Genomic DNA, 14,421 nt, shown 5'->3' on the forward strand with positions numbered 1-14,421 from the left:
TAACAGGGGGACTGGGGATTGAACGCAGGACCTCATGCGAGCTAGGCATGTGCGCTCCCACTGAGCTACCCGCTCCTCCCCCATTTTTTTTTATTACTGAATAATATGAATAATAACCTCTTGTATGTGTGTTGGTTCCCTGGCGCTTCTGCAACAAATTCCCACAAATGGAATGGCTTACAACCACAGAAATGTATTCTCTCCACGGTTCCAGAGGCTAAAAGTCTGAAGTCCAGGAAGACCACTCTTTTTCCGGGGGCTGGAGGGGAGAAACTGTCCCATCTCCTGGAGAGAGTCTGCATTCCTCTTCGTGTGGCCCCTCGCGGCCTCTGCAGTCACACTGCCCTCTCCTCTGTCTCCCCTGCACGTCTCTCTTATCAGGTCACTTATGATGGTATTTGAGGCTCATCTGGCTAATCCAGGATTGTCTTTTATCACAAGATCCTCCACTGAATCATATAGACAAAAACTCTTTTACCAAATAAGGTAACATTTTGGAGATTTCAGGCATTTGACTTGGATGTCTTTGGGAGGGGGCAAGTTTTCAGTCCACCGCAGAATGGCCATCCAGAATTCTTTTTTTTTTACCCTTTCAAATATTTTCTTGTTTTTATTATACAATTTTATTAACACAAAGAAATCATACTATAGCTACATTTAATAACTAGGTTTTTTTATTTTAGATAATTATTTGATATGTATTTTTATATCATTATGTGTAACACTTTTTAATTCTTTTTAATTAGATGCAAATTTTTACATTTGTCTAGATGTTCATAATTTTTAGTGTCAGTTTCTATCCCTGGACGTGTAGGTTGTTTCCATTTGTTTTTGGCTTTTACAAAAACGGCACCATGGTCAAATTTATGCATAGATATTTACACCTGTCTAAATATATTTTAAGGGTAAGTTCATAAAAATGAAATGGCTGAGTCAACATGTACACATTAAAAATCTGGCTATAGCTTTATATATATGTATAAACATACACATATATACCCCTCTTCTAAGGAAGTCCTATCAATTCAATTCTCATTTTAAAGTGTGAGTACACATAGTGGTGTGCTGGTAAATGTTTAACAACTGGCTCTTGGCTTTAAAAAAAAAAACATACCCTTATTGATAGTGATTGACAAATTCCATGGTAAATATCTTCCAGCCAACACCAATTTCAAGCTACGAACATGCTGTCACTGAAGTCAGAGTTCGGCAAAAATGAGCAAAATTAGCTCTGATGTCTCTAACACCCCGTGGATTATGCCTTCTGACAACCCCTTCACTGCGGTTGCTGTCCAACTTTTAAATATTTTCCATTTGATAGATTAACAGACGTATTTGTTTTTATTTTAATTTGCATTTATTTAATACTAAATTGATAATTTTTCATAGGTTAATTCGTTATTTAGTTTATTATTAGCTGTGTGCTCCTGTCCTATGCTTCATTTAAATAGGACTATCCATCTCTCTATTGTTTTTTTTTAACATTTTTTTATTGAGTTGTAGTCATTTTACAATGTTGTGTCAAATTCCAGTGAAGAGCACAATTTTTCAGTTACACATGAACATACATATATTCATTGTCACATTCTATTTTGCTGTGAGCTACCACAAGATCTTGTATATATTTCCCTGTGCTATACAGTGTAATATTGTTTATCTATTCTACATTTTGAAATCCCAGTCTGTCCCTTCCTACCCCCCATCTCCCTGGCAACCAGAAGTTTGTATTCTATGAGTCTGTTTCTGTTTTGTATTTGTTTCTTTTTTAGATTGTGCATATCAACGATCTCATATGGTATTTTTCTTCCTCTTTCTGACTTACTTCACTTAGAATGACAGTCTCCAGGAGCATTCATGTTGCTGCAAATGGCATTATGTTGTTGTTTTTTTGTGGCTGAATAGTATTCCATTGTATAAATATACCACCTCTTCTTTATCCAGTCATCTGTTGATGGACATTTAGGCTGTTTCCATGTCTTGGCTATTGTAAATAGTGCTGCTATGAACATTGGGGTGCAGGTGTCATCCTGAAGTAGGGTTCCTTCTGGATAGATGCCCAGGAGTGGGATTCCTGGGTCATATGGTTAAGTCTATTCCTAGTCTTTTGAGGAATCTCCATACTGCTTTCCACAGTGGCTGCACCAAACTGCATTCCCACCAGCAGTGTAGGAGGGTTCCCTTTTCTCCACAGCCTCTCCAGCATTTGTCATCTGTGGACTTTTGAATGATGGCCATTCTGACTGGTGTGAGGTGATACCTCATTGTAGTTTTGATTTGCATTTCTCTGATAATTAGTGATATTGAGCATTTTTTCATGTGCCTATTGATCATTTGTATTTCTTCCTTGGAGAATTTCTTGTTTAGAACTTCTGGCCATCTTTGGATTGGGTGGTTCATTTTTTTCTTATTAAGTCGTATGAGTTGCTTATATATTCTGGAGATCAAGACTTCGTCAGTTTCATCTTTTGCAAAAATTTTCTCTCATTCTGTAGGTTGTCATTTTGCTTTGTTTATGGTTTCCTTTGCTGTGTGGAGGCTTATAAGTTTCATTTGGTCCCGTTTGTTTATTCTTGCTTTTATTTCTATTGCTTGGGTAGACTGCCCTAGGAGAACATTTTTGAGATGTGTGTCAGATAATGTTTTGCCTATGTTTTCTTGTAGGAGAGTTATCTTGTCTTGTCTTATGTTTAAGTCTTTGATCCATTTTGAGTTGATTTTTGTATATGGTGTAAGGGAGTGTTCTAGCTTCATTGATTTACATGCTGCTGTCCAGTTTTCCCAACACCATTTGCTGAAGAGACTGCCTTTATTCCATTGTATGTTCTTGCCTCCTTTGTCGAAGATTAGTTGACCAAAAGTTTGTGGGTTCATTTATGGGTTCTCTATTCTGTTCCATCGGTCCATATGTCTGTTTTTGTACCAATACCATGCTGTGTTGATGACTGTAGCTCTATAGTATTGTCTGAAGGCTGGGAGGGTTATTCCTCCAGTCTCTTTCTTTTTCTTCAGTAATGTTTTGGCAATTCTAAGTCTTTTGTGGTTCCATATAAATTTTATTATGATTTGTTCTAGTTCTGTGAAATATGGACATCCAGAATTCTTTTAAGCACTCACCTGTTCCTGGACATTCAGTGTCTTTTCAGTTTTGGGCTTTTACAAATATGGACATTCATGGGTAAGGTTTTATACACAGGCTCTCATATGTCTGGGGTGGATACTAGGAGTGGATTGGCTGGAACAGATGGTGGGCATATACTTAACTGTTAAAGACACCGTCAAGCTATTCTTCATCAGCGGTGTATGAGAGCCCTAGTCCTGCCACGTCCTGGCCAACACTTGGTATAGGAAGTCTTTTAAATTTTAGCCACCCCAACACGCATGCGATGTTATCTCATTCTGCTTATAATCTGCGTCTCCCTCATAACAACTACTATTGTACATGTCTGTGCTTATCTACCACCCCCATATTTTTATTGAAGTGTCTGTTTTTTATTAGATTGGTGGTTTTCTTATTCTTGAGTTTTATAACATCTTTGCATATTCTAACTGTAAGTATTTTGCCAGATATGGTTTGGAAATATTCTCTCTGATCTTAAAAAAGCCGCTTGACTGCACTCTACGAGCCCCCTACCCTCCCCCAGCGTGTCCCGCCCCAGGGCAGAGGCCTTGGTGGCCAAGGGATGGAGGCAGTGGGTCCCACCCAGTCCAGATGATGGTTCTGCACTGCGCGTCCAAGCACAATTAAAACAAACCAGCGTTACAACAAAAACTCCAGTCACACAACCAACAAACAAAAACACCCGCAGGATGCTATCACTTGAAGCGACAGCAGAGATTTTATAACCCAGGTCTTTCCTGTCTACGTGCGTGGGAATCTAGCACAGAGAGCTCACTAGAGCTGCCCGAGGTCTCACAGCAGGACCAGGCCCCGGCCAGCCCGGCGCTGGCAGCGGTTCCGTCCAGGCCCGGCCCCTCAGCCTCAGGGCGCACCCTCACCTGGGAAGCGAGAGGCTTGGCCGTGCTCTCCAGGATCCGCGCGCTCTAATGCTCTCTGACCTGGCGCCTCCTCTGCTTCTCACGCTGCAAAAGGGGAGACGGACAAGGGCCCCTGTCCTGTGGCAGAACGTTAGACCTAAGGCCGTGCACCCAAGCACAAGGTTGTTTGAAACAAAACTCCAAGCGGGAGTGGACTTTTCCCGCAGTTAGCCGAACGTGCCTGGGTTCTCAGTCTCTGTCCAGTGCGGCAACTGTGTTGCCTTTTGCCCTCACGGCGCTTGTCTTGTTTTCAGCTGAGTTGCTTTAAGGACTGAATTACAGGGGGGACTTGGCACTTGGCTTACTCTCGTGAGTGAGAGACAACGACGCAGACTCATCATCCCGTTCCTTCCTCACTGCCAGCCTCCCAGGAGCGGAGGCCCCTCAGCTGCGGCCCTCCTCCCCTCCCTCCGCTGCTCGCCTGTTCATCTTGTGGAGGCCGTCGGGGCCCACTGCTAGGGGCTGGGAAAGAGGGACTCGCAGTGCGACTGGTCTTCAGGAGATGTATCTGAGGCTTTCTCTTCGATAAAGGTGATAAAAATTTCTAATGATTTTATAACTTTCTAGAAAACAAGCATATTTGTATAAACATTCAGAAAAAGGAAACCGTATTGCTCAATACCACATACAAAATAAAGACAAGACTAAAATAGAATAGAACATTTTCTGGCCTTCTGCCCAAGAAACTAGCCTTATGATATATTCAGTAGATCCATTCATTCTGATTAAATTGAAATCTGTTTTTAAATTTTAAATTTTATTTTTTGGTGGGGAGGGAGTTAGGTTTTTTATTTATTTGTTTTTAATGGAGGTACTGAGGATTGAACCCAGGACCTCGTGCACGCTGAGCACACGCTCTACCGCTGAGCTCTATCCTCCCTCCATCCTGATAAATTCAAACAAACAATAGCGATTGTGAATCTCTGTTACTGAAAGTTGATTGTATACAGACAGCCAACATGAAAAGATGCTCAACATCACTAATTATTTGAGAAATGCAAATCAAAACTACATTGAGGTATCACCTCACACCAGTCAGAATGACCATCATTAAAAAGTCCACAAATGATAAATGCTGGAGAGAGTGTGGAGAAAAAAGAACCCTCCTGCACTGCTGGTGGGAACGTAAATTGGTGCAGCCACTATGGAGGACAGTACGGAGGTTCCTTAAAAAACTGAAAATAGACTTACCATGTGATCCAGCATTCCCACTCCTAGGCATGTAACTGAAGAAAATTCCAATTCAAAGATACATGCACCCCAATGTTCATAGCAGCACCATTTGCAAGAGCCAAGACATGGAAACAACCTAAATGTCCATGAACAGATGACTGGATAAAGAAGTTGTGTGTATATTTATACAATGGAATACTACTCAGCTGTGAAAAAGAATGAAATAATGCCATTTGCAGCAACATGGATGGACCTAGGGATGATCATACTGAGTGAAGTCAGAAAGACAAATACGATATGATACCACTCATATGTAGAATCAAATAATTAGACCAATGAACTTATTTACAAAACAAAAACAGACTCAGACATAGAAAACAAACTCATGGTTACAGTTGGGGGGCTGGGGGTGGGGGCAGACATGGAAGATAAATTGGGAGTTTTGGATTAACAGATACAAACTACTATGTACAGAATAGATAAACAACAAGGTCCTACTGTAGAGCACAGGGAACTATATTCAATGGCTTGTAGTTACATGTAATGAAAAGGAATATGAAATAGAATATATATGTACACATATAACTGAATGACGATGTTGTACACCAGAAACTAATACAACATTGTGAATCAACTACACTTCAATTTAAAAAATATTTTAAAAGTTTATCCTTCCAATAGGCTTTGCCTTGAGCATAGGACCTTATCTACATGAACATCCTTCAATAGGGCATTTCCGGGAGCGGTCTCATCTGGAGCCGCTTCCCAGACCCTTCCTCGGCGGCGCTCTCTCCCGCGCTCCAGGTCTCGAGCTGGCCTGACCACTGCACATGTCCCCAGGCTGAGTTCACTGCGTGCCCCACCCCTTCTCCAAATCCCTACATGTGCTGTTTTTCCTCTGTTGGCTCAAGGAGTGTCACATCTACCCCCTGACCAAGACAGGAGCTGCAGGGAGACCCAGGTCGCTTTCTCAATCTTCCTCTGCGGGCATCTAATCAATCAAAACACCTTCTACTTGCCAATGTCTCTCCGAGCTGCTCCCTCCGCTCCCGCCCCACTGTCACTCTCCTGGGTCCCACTTATCCTTTGCTGCTGGAATGATCTTCCTAACGTGATCATCCGATTATGAGTGCTCAGTGCGTCCTCCAGCAGCTCCGCGGTGGCGCACGAGGACCCCCGGGGTCAGCCCAGCCCGCGCGCACCGCATGGCGTCCGCTCCTGCCTCCGGCTCCGCCCCGGCCCGCCCCTCGCCTCGGAGCCTCGCGCTCAGGGCTCCGACGGGCGCCCGAGCCTGCGCCTGTGTTGTTCCTTCTTCCTAAACGCCTGCTCGCCTGCAAGCCCACCTCCTCCGTGCAGCCGGCCTTGCCTCACGCCCTCAGCCCTGAGCGCTGTCTGCCTGTGCACCACGCGCCCCGACGCACCTCCGTGACAGCTACTGAATGACTGTACTGTGTCACGCTTCATTTGTGACTTTCTCCCCTTTCTTCTGCGAGCAGCTTGAAGGTGAGAGCAATTTGCTGTTCTAATTTTTAAAAAACTTATTTTAAATTTTTTTGGAGGGGAGGGAATTAGGTTCATCTATTTATTACCTTTGATGGAGGCACCAGGGATTGAACCTCACGCCTGCGAGGCACGCGCTCTACCACTGAGCTGTTCCCTCCCCACAAATTTGCTTTCTGCTTGGTGTCACCAGCACCTACCATGGTGCTTAGTATTTAGAACTTGCTCAAAAAATATTGGCTGAATAAAGAAGTGGCCTTTTTACCCTGCCTCATCCAAACTGTTTGGCTAAGCCAGAGGTGATTGAGAGAGAATTCTGGAAGTTTCCTCTCATTCTATGGGAGCATTCCTAAATTGGAATGGCCCAGGGATGTGGGTCATTCAAGAACAAGAGTTGAACCTACTTTTCTCCCACAAGGACACGTTTTCCAGATTCTTTTGCCTTTGGTTTCCTGATGTTCTCTTGGCGGGGAATCACGACGAAATTCAAGAAATGCATCAGGGGATATCTGACTACCTCGGATCAGAATCAGCCAGCTGAGATGAGACCGATAGAGATGACTGCCTTTGAGAAGAGCAGTACAACCCAGTAGCCAAGTAGTTTGCAATCAGACAGATCTATGTCTGAATTCTGACTGCAGCGTTTACTAGTCATGGGTAGATTTGCTCACTGACCTGACAATCATTTAACAAAATTTTTTTGAGCTGTCTTACTGATTTTGCATATTAAAAAAAAATTAATTTTGGGGGGAGGTAATTAGGTTATTTATTTATTTATCTTTAATGGAGGTTCTGGGGATTAAACCTAGGACCTTGCGCATGCTAAGCACATGCTCTACCACTGAGCTATATACCCTCCCCCTGACAATCATTTTTTCCAATGTCCTGCTACGTGCCAGGCACTGTACTAGATTCTGGGAATGAGATCTAATATTAGTGATGCATTTAGCACATGCCTGGCAAATGTCATGCCCTCAGCATCTTCAGTTGTTATTATTAGGAATTCCATACCAGTCTGACATCCAAAATTCAGGCATTGACACCCTATGGAACTATTAAATATGCCAATGGCATTAAAGAGTTTTTAAGGAGTTACTCCAGCCGCTACCCAAGTTCCATCAAAATTACAAAGTCTGTAAAACTCTTCGCCCACCATTCTCACTTCCTCCTCCATCTCTTCTAGGCCTGTGTTCTGTCTTTTACCATCTATCATCCTACAACCCACCCACCCAAGCGTTCTCGTTTATCCAAAAGTCCAAATTAAACCTCACTACCTAGAAGCGAAACTCAAATTCACCAGACCATCTCAGACACTGCCTGAAGAAAGTAATTGGCACAAATGGACGTTTATGATTGGGTGAACTTAATGCTATGTTCTGACCCCCATAGGTAGGTGAGAATGCTGTCCTGGGGTGGACCTGGCTTCAGAGACTCAGAAGGGCAGTCCTGGCAGGGAGAGGGGCTCTTCCCTGGAGATTCAGGTTTGCAAAAATGGACAGCAGGGTAAGTGGAGTCAAATGGAAGGCACTGAATCCAAAGGCTTTCCCTGAACAAGAGCAAAGGACTGAGGCAGATCCTAAGAGATGGAGTGAAAAGCCAAGGCTTGGAGGAGCCAAAGACATGAGACTAGAGCCCAGGTGGCCCGAGTGAAGGGGAGGGGCCCCCTGGAATGCCCGAGAAAGGGCTGCTGCCGCCCAGCTGCTCACAGGGCTGTGATCAGTCGGGAACCTGCAGAAACAGTAGCTACCTCCTAAACGCATCTGTCAGTGAAAAGGCTCTCCAGTTAGCGGGATACTGAGACACAATTTCTGAGCAGATGGATGTCTGATATTCCTTGCCTTCTGAAATTTCAGAAATTTATAAAATCTCTGTCCTTCCTTTGGCCTCTTCTCTCCAGTGCCACCTGCCTACATGTAAAGATTGATGGTCAACAAGGGTGAAGGGGACAGCTCAGTGGTGGAGCAGTGCTCAGCATGCATGAGGTCCTGGGTTCAATCCCCAGTCCCTCCATCAAATAAATAAATAAATACTTAATTACCTTATTGCCCCTCCACCCCCAGAAAGAAAAAGATTGATGGTCAGCAACAGATGACTGGATAAAGATGCGGTATATATATATATATATATACACACACACACAACAGAATATTACTCAGTCATAAAAAAGAAATGAAATAGTGTCATTTGCAGCAACATGGATGGATCTAGAGATTATCATACTAAGTGAAGTAAGTCAGACAGAGAAAGATACCACTTAGATGTGGAATCTAAAAAAATGACATAGATGAAAACTTATTTACAAAACAGAAACAGGCTCAGACACAGAAAACAAACTTATGGTTACCAAAGGGAAAAGAGGGGGTGGAGGGATAAGTTAGGAGCTTGAGGTTAACAGATACACACTACTGTATATAAAACAGACAACACGGACCTACAGTACAGCACAGGGAACTACATTCAGTATCTTACAATAACCTACAATGGGAAAGAATCTGAAAAAGAATATGTGTATGTATATGTATAACTGAATCACTTTGCTACACACCAGAAACTAAGACAACCTTGTAAACTAACTATACTTGAATTAAAAACAAAAAAAGATCAACGGTCAAGAAGTTAAGTCAACAACATTAAGACAAGGCTGGCTTTAGGAAGACTGACCCACATGTAGTGATACGGAAGCTATCCAAGATGCAGTGTTACATTCAAAAACAGGAAGTTGCACAGGAGTTCATATAGCTTAATCTTATTTCAATTAAAAAATACTTATGGAAAAGCATTACATTTATAAGTTTACATTGATTAAAAACAAACAGGCAAACTGGAATACCCCCAAGTGCTGCTGAATAGGCTGCATCCGCACGCCCGCCCACCGGTCCCTTTTCACTGTTGAGGGTCTCTGAACCTGGTGGCAACTCAAGAAAACTGTAAACACCACCAACAGGAAAGAGAATGTGGGTTGATGCATGAATAAATGTTGCAAATGCCAAGGATTTCACGTTGTTTTAAGTCTGTGCTTAACAATAAGTAACAATAGTTGAGCTGAATTTTCTCTCTCGTGACTTTACCCACGCTGCTTTCTGGTTCTGTGAAAAAGACTTAGGTGTCTTAACTGACAGCAAGTTCAACCGTAGGCGGCCCAAAATATCAAATGCAAAGTTAAACTGGATGAATAGATGTGATGTTCAGCCTGAGATGAGGTATTGTTCTCTGAGCTGGCGAGGACACAGCTGGAGTAATAAGGAGGATCATTTATGATAAATGTGACATGTACTCCCTGTGAAAAAACAAGTAGTACCAAACTGTATGAAAGAAATAGATGAAGTTCCTGCATCTTTCCACCCCCTACCCATTCTCCATGGTTGGCTGATATGAACAGTTTGGAGTGTATTCTTCTAAATACAAACATTTTAAAGACACATATAATTTTCTTCTACAGAAGATATCTCTTTTGCAACTTGCTTTTCATTTCTAAATCACAGACATCACAATTTCGAGATGTTCCGTAATTCCCCGAATCAACTCCCCATGCGTGGACATTTGTCCCTGTCTATGGGGTAGGTTCATAAAAATGGAATTTCTGGGTCAAAGGTTACATTTATAATTTTTGATAGGTAGTAAAAAAACATTCTTTCCAAAAAGGTTGCCCAGAAGTCACATTTTAGAAACATTATATATATATATACACATACATACAGGAGTGTGTCTAGGGAAAAAAAATTAAGTGGTAATATGAAAGACCTGTTGGGTGGATGGGTTTTGTAATAAGTCACTTTGTATTTGAGCTGTGTGACCTTGGACAAGTTATGTAACCTCTTCAAGTCCCAGTTTCCTCATTTGTAAAATGGAGATTCTAGCTTCTCTCTCCTCTGTGGCTGTGCAGATTTTAATGAGACAATTTATGTAACATGATTACCACAGTGTTTGTCACATACAGAACTCTTAGGAGATGCTGTTACAGTGAAAAATCTGGACAACAAGTGTCATGGGGGGGGGAATTGGGGGGAGGGTGTAGCTCAGCAGTAGAGCACGTGCTTAGCATGCATGAAGTCCTGGGTTCAATCCCCAGTCCCTCCATTTAGAAATACAATAACAATAAAAAATAAATTGGTACAAAATCTTGAAAGGACCATGCAAGTGAGAATCTCTGAAACAAGATTCATTAAATTTACCTCCAGATGGGTCCATTTTGAGGTAGCGAGACTTCTGGGACTGGAAAATTATTTTCAGGGTCATACCAGCCATGCCGTAGGTCTAGAAATAGTACAAATGAGCAAGGTTTTAAATTTTTAAAATTTTTTATGGTGTTCTTCAGTGGATTCCTATACCAGATGGGAGTCTGACTAGATAACATCTAACAGCTCTGGAATTCTTCAGTCTATGAATCTGAACGTTATTAAAATAGATGGAAGTGGCCTAACTATCTCTTCAGAGAAAGATAGAACAAGCAATTCACAGTGTTTGTTCTTCTTCCTTAACCAATCCATAGTTCCTAAAAGTTCAGGCTCTTTGGGGGACAATAATTGTGTGGTTACACTGCAGGGGAAAACTGGAAAGCGTGAGAAGGCCCAAGAACAGACGGTAGGCGGGGGTTGGATATTGATACAGTGGAAGGAGGGAGCCAGCAGCGGGACTCTGACAACCACGGCTTCAATACCTCTGGCAGGTAATTTGGATCCTTCTGCATCTCAAGGATATTTTGGAGGCGTAGAAAGAGATTGCAGTTCTTGAGTCGTGGGATTTTTCATTAGCTTGAGGTGAGAAAATGGCTGGTTGAGATTTAGGCAGTTGACCGGAAGGAAGACAGAGAGAGGAGCCAGTGGGAATGGAGCCGTGACCTTGAATTCACTCCATCGCTAATGAGTGGATCCCAGCCAGGCCCCCAGCCCCCCTGGCAGTGGCAAACAGCAGCCCTGGGCTCAAGTATTCAGGAACCCATGTTGTCCACAGATGTGCTGTCATCCAGGCTTTAACGCTGCATTTAGAGAGCACAGGCAGGGTGGATTTAGCATCATTCTTACGGGCCCCAGGATTTTTGGAATGGTAGCTGAGCACTGGCTCCAACCGAAAGTCACCAGCTGCATCAGACCCTACCAAGAGAGTCAGCCTGTCCTTTGTGGCTTTCAAGTGAGGCATTGACTTCTCCTCTCCAGCTATGAAAGCCCGAAGCGGCATCTTCTTCCAATGGAAGGCTGTTAGACCTGCATTGAAAATCTGTCGTTCAGTGCAGCCACCTTCGTGAGCTAGATCTTCCAGAGGACTGGCTGCAGCTTCCAGATCAGCTTCTGCCGGTTCATCTTGTACTTTGCTGTTATGGGGACGGCTTCTCTCCTTAAACATCACGAACCCACCCCTGTTGGCTTCAGACTTTTCTTCTGCAGCTTCCTCACCCCCTCAGCCTTCGCAGAACTGAAGACAGAGTTAGGGCCTGGCTCTGGATTAGACTTTGGTTTAAGGGAATGTTGTGGCTGGTTGGATCTTCCATCCAGAACACTCAAGCTTTCTTTCTATCAGCAATAAAGTTTTTCACAGAAACAGACTCCCAGACATGAAGAACAAACTTACAGTTTCCAGGGCAAAAGGGGTAGAAAGGGATAAATTGGGAGTTGGAGATTTGCAGGTACTACAATATATAAAATACATGAACAATAAGTTTCTACTGTACAGCACAGAGAACTGTATTCAATATCTTGTAGTAACCTATAATGAAATAGAATATGAAAACGAATGTATGTATGTATGCATATGCATGACTGGGACATGCTGCATCTCAAAATTAATGAATAAATTTAAAAAATAAGTGTGTTTTACTATCTCATCATTCATGTATTTACTGGAATATCATTTTAAATTTCCTCCAAGAACTTGAGGACCCATGGTGGGTTACCCCTCCAACAAAATCACTGAAGTTCTTTTCATTCTTTTGGCTTTCTTTTTTCTTTCTTTCTTTCTCTATTTCATTTTGGAGAGTTTCCATTTTTATGCTTTCAAATTCACTAATCTTTCCTTCTGCAACCTCCAATCTGCCCTTAATCCCACCCAGTGTATCTCTCCTCTCAGATATTGTATTTTTATTTCTAGGAGTTTCATTTGGATCTTTTTAGAAATTTTCTTCCGTGTTTCTGTTGAACTTTTTGAACACACGGGATACAGTTGTAGAACCTGTTCTGCTGTCTTGTCTGCTCACTCTGAGGTCTGTGTCAGCCCTCCGTCAGTTTTGAATGATTGCTGTTTTCAGTATGGGCTGTATTTTCCTGCTTCGTCGGACATGAGGGAACCTCTGGTTGGGTGCCAGATACTGTGACTTTTACCTTGTCGAGTGCTAGATATTTCTGTACTCCTATAAATCCTGTGCTTTGTTCTGTGATGTAGTTCAGTCACTTGGAAACAGTTGAGTTACGTGGAAACAAGTCACTTGGAAAGAGTTTTATCCTCTGGGGTCTTGCTTGTATGACTAGATGATTGTTGTATGACTTTTTTTTAGGCCAGCTGAGAGCAGTGCTTGCTCTAGGACTAGCCTGGGAAACATTAATTCCATACTACAAGTCGTCTAGGAATAACCACTCCCACCCTGCGACTAGTCCAAGAGGAATTCTATTGAAGCAAGACCTTCCTTGGTACTCTGCTCAGTGCTCCGGCCGACAAGCTGTCTCGAGGCTGTAAACGGAGGCAGCCGTAGGACCCCCCACATTGCCTTCCCACTTCTCAGGACTCCTTTCCTTCACTGCATGATGTCTGGCGTATTGAAAGACTGTTGTTGCAAGATGCTTTGTTCCCCCACCCCCACCCAGTTGTTTCAAGAGAAAAGGTGCTTCCAGTCCTAACACTCCGTCTTGGCCAGAAGGATAAGTCTCTTTACTAATTGCTTGACTTTAGCTGTTATTTCTTTAAGTTTTTTTTTTTTTTCCCTATCCTCCCATTTCAGGGACTCCAATTACACAAATATTAGGCTGCTTGGAGTTTACCACAGCTCACAGATCCTCTGCTTGCTTTTTTAAGTCTCTCTTTTTTTCTCTCCACGATTCACACTGGATTGTTTCCGTTGCTAAGTCTTTTGTTAGGCAATGTCTATCCTGGTGTTGAACCCATTTGGCGTATTTTTAATCTCCTGATGTACTCTTCGTCTCTAGATGTCCAGTCTGCGTCTTTTTAAAATCTCTTTCATGTCTCTACCTAGCATGTTTGATCTGCTCTCCAGCCTATTGAATATATGGAACACAGCAGTAATGATTTTTTAAAAAACTGAAGTATAGTTGACTTAGCAGTCATTACTTCTAATCTGCTTTCCTACTGGCTATCGTGTGTCAGTTTTGGATCTGTTTTGATTGTTCTCATTATGGATCACGCTTTCCTGTTTTGTCGGGGGATGGGGTGTTGGGGAAGGTAATTAGGTTTTATTTATTTATTTTTAATGGAGGTACCGGGGGTTGAACCCAGGACCTCATGTATGCTAAGCACACATTCTACCACTGAGCTACACCCTCCCCGCTACTCCCCTGTTTCCTTGTACCCCTGGTAGTATTTGATAGTTGCCAGTGCAAATGTTACCTTGCTAAGTGTTGAATGTTTGTGTACTCCTCTGGGTATTTTTGAGCTTTGTTTTGGAACTCAGTTGCATGACTTGAAAACAGTTTGATCCTTTCAGGTCTTGCTTTTGGGCTTTTTCAGGTAGGAACCGCACATCATCAGTTTAGGGCTAGTGTTCGCCCCCCC

Source organism: Camelus ferus, chromosome 11, assembly GCF_009834535.1.
Source record: "Camelus ferus isolate YT-003-E chromosome 11, BCGSAC_Cfer_1.0, whole genome shotgun sequence".
In the NCBI taxonomy this organism is placed as follows: domain Eukaryota; kingdom Metazoa; phylum Chordata; class Mammalia; order Artiodactyla; family Camelidae; genus Camelus; species Camelus ferus.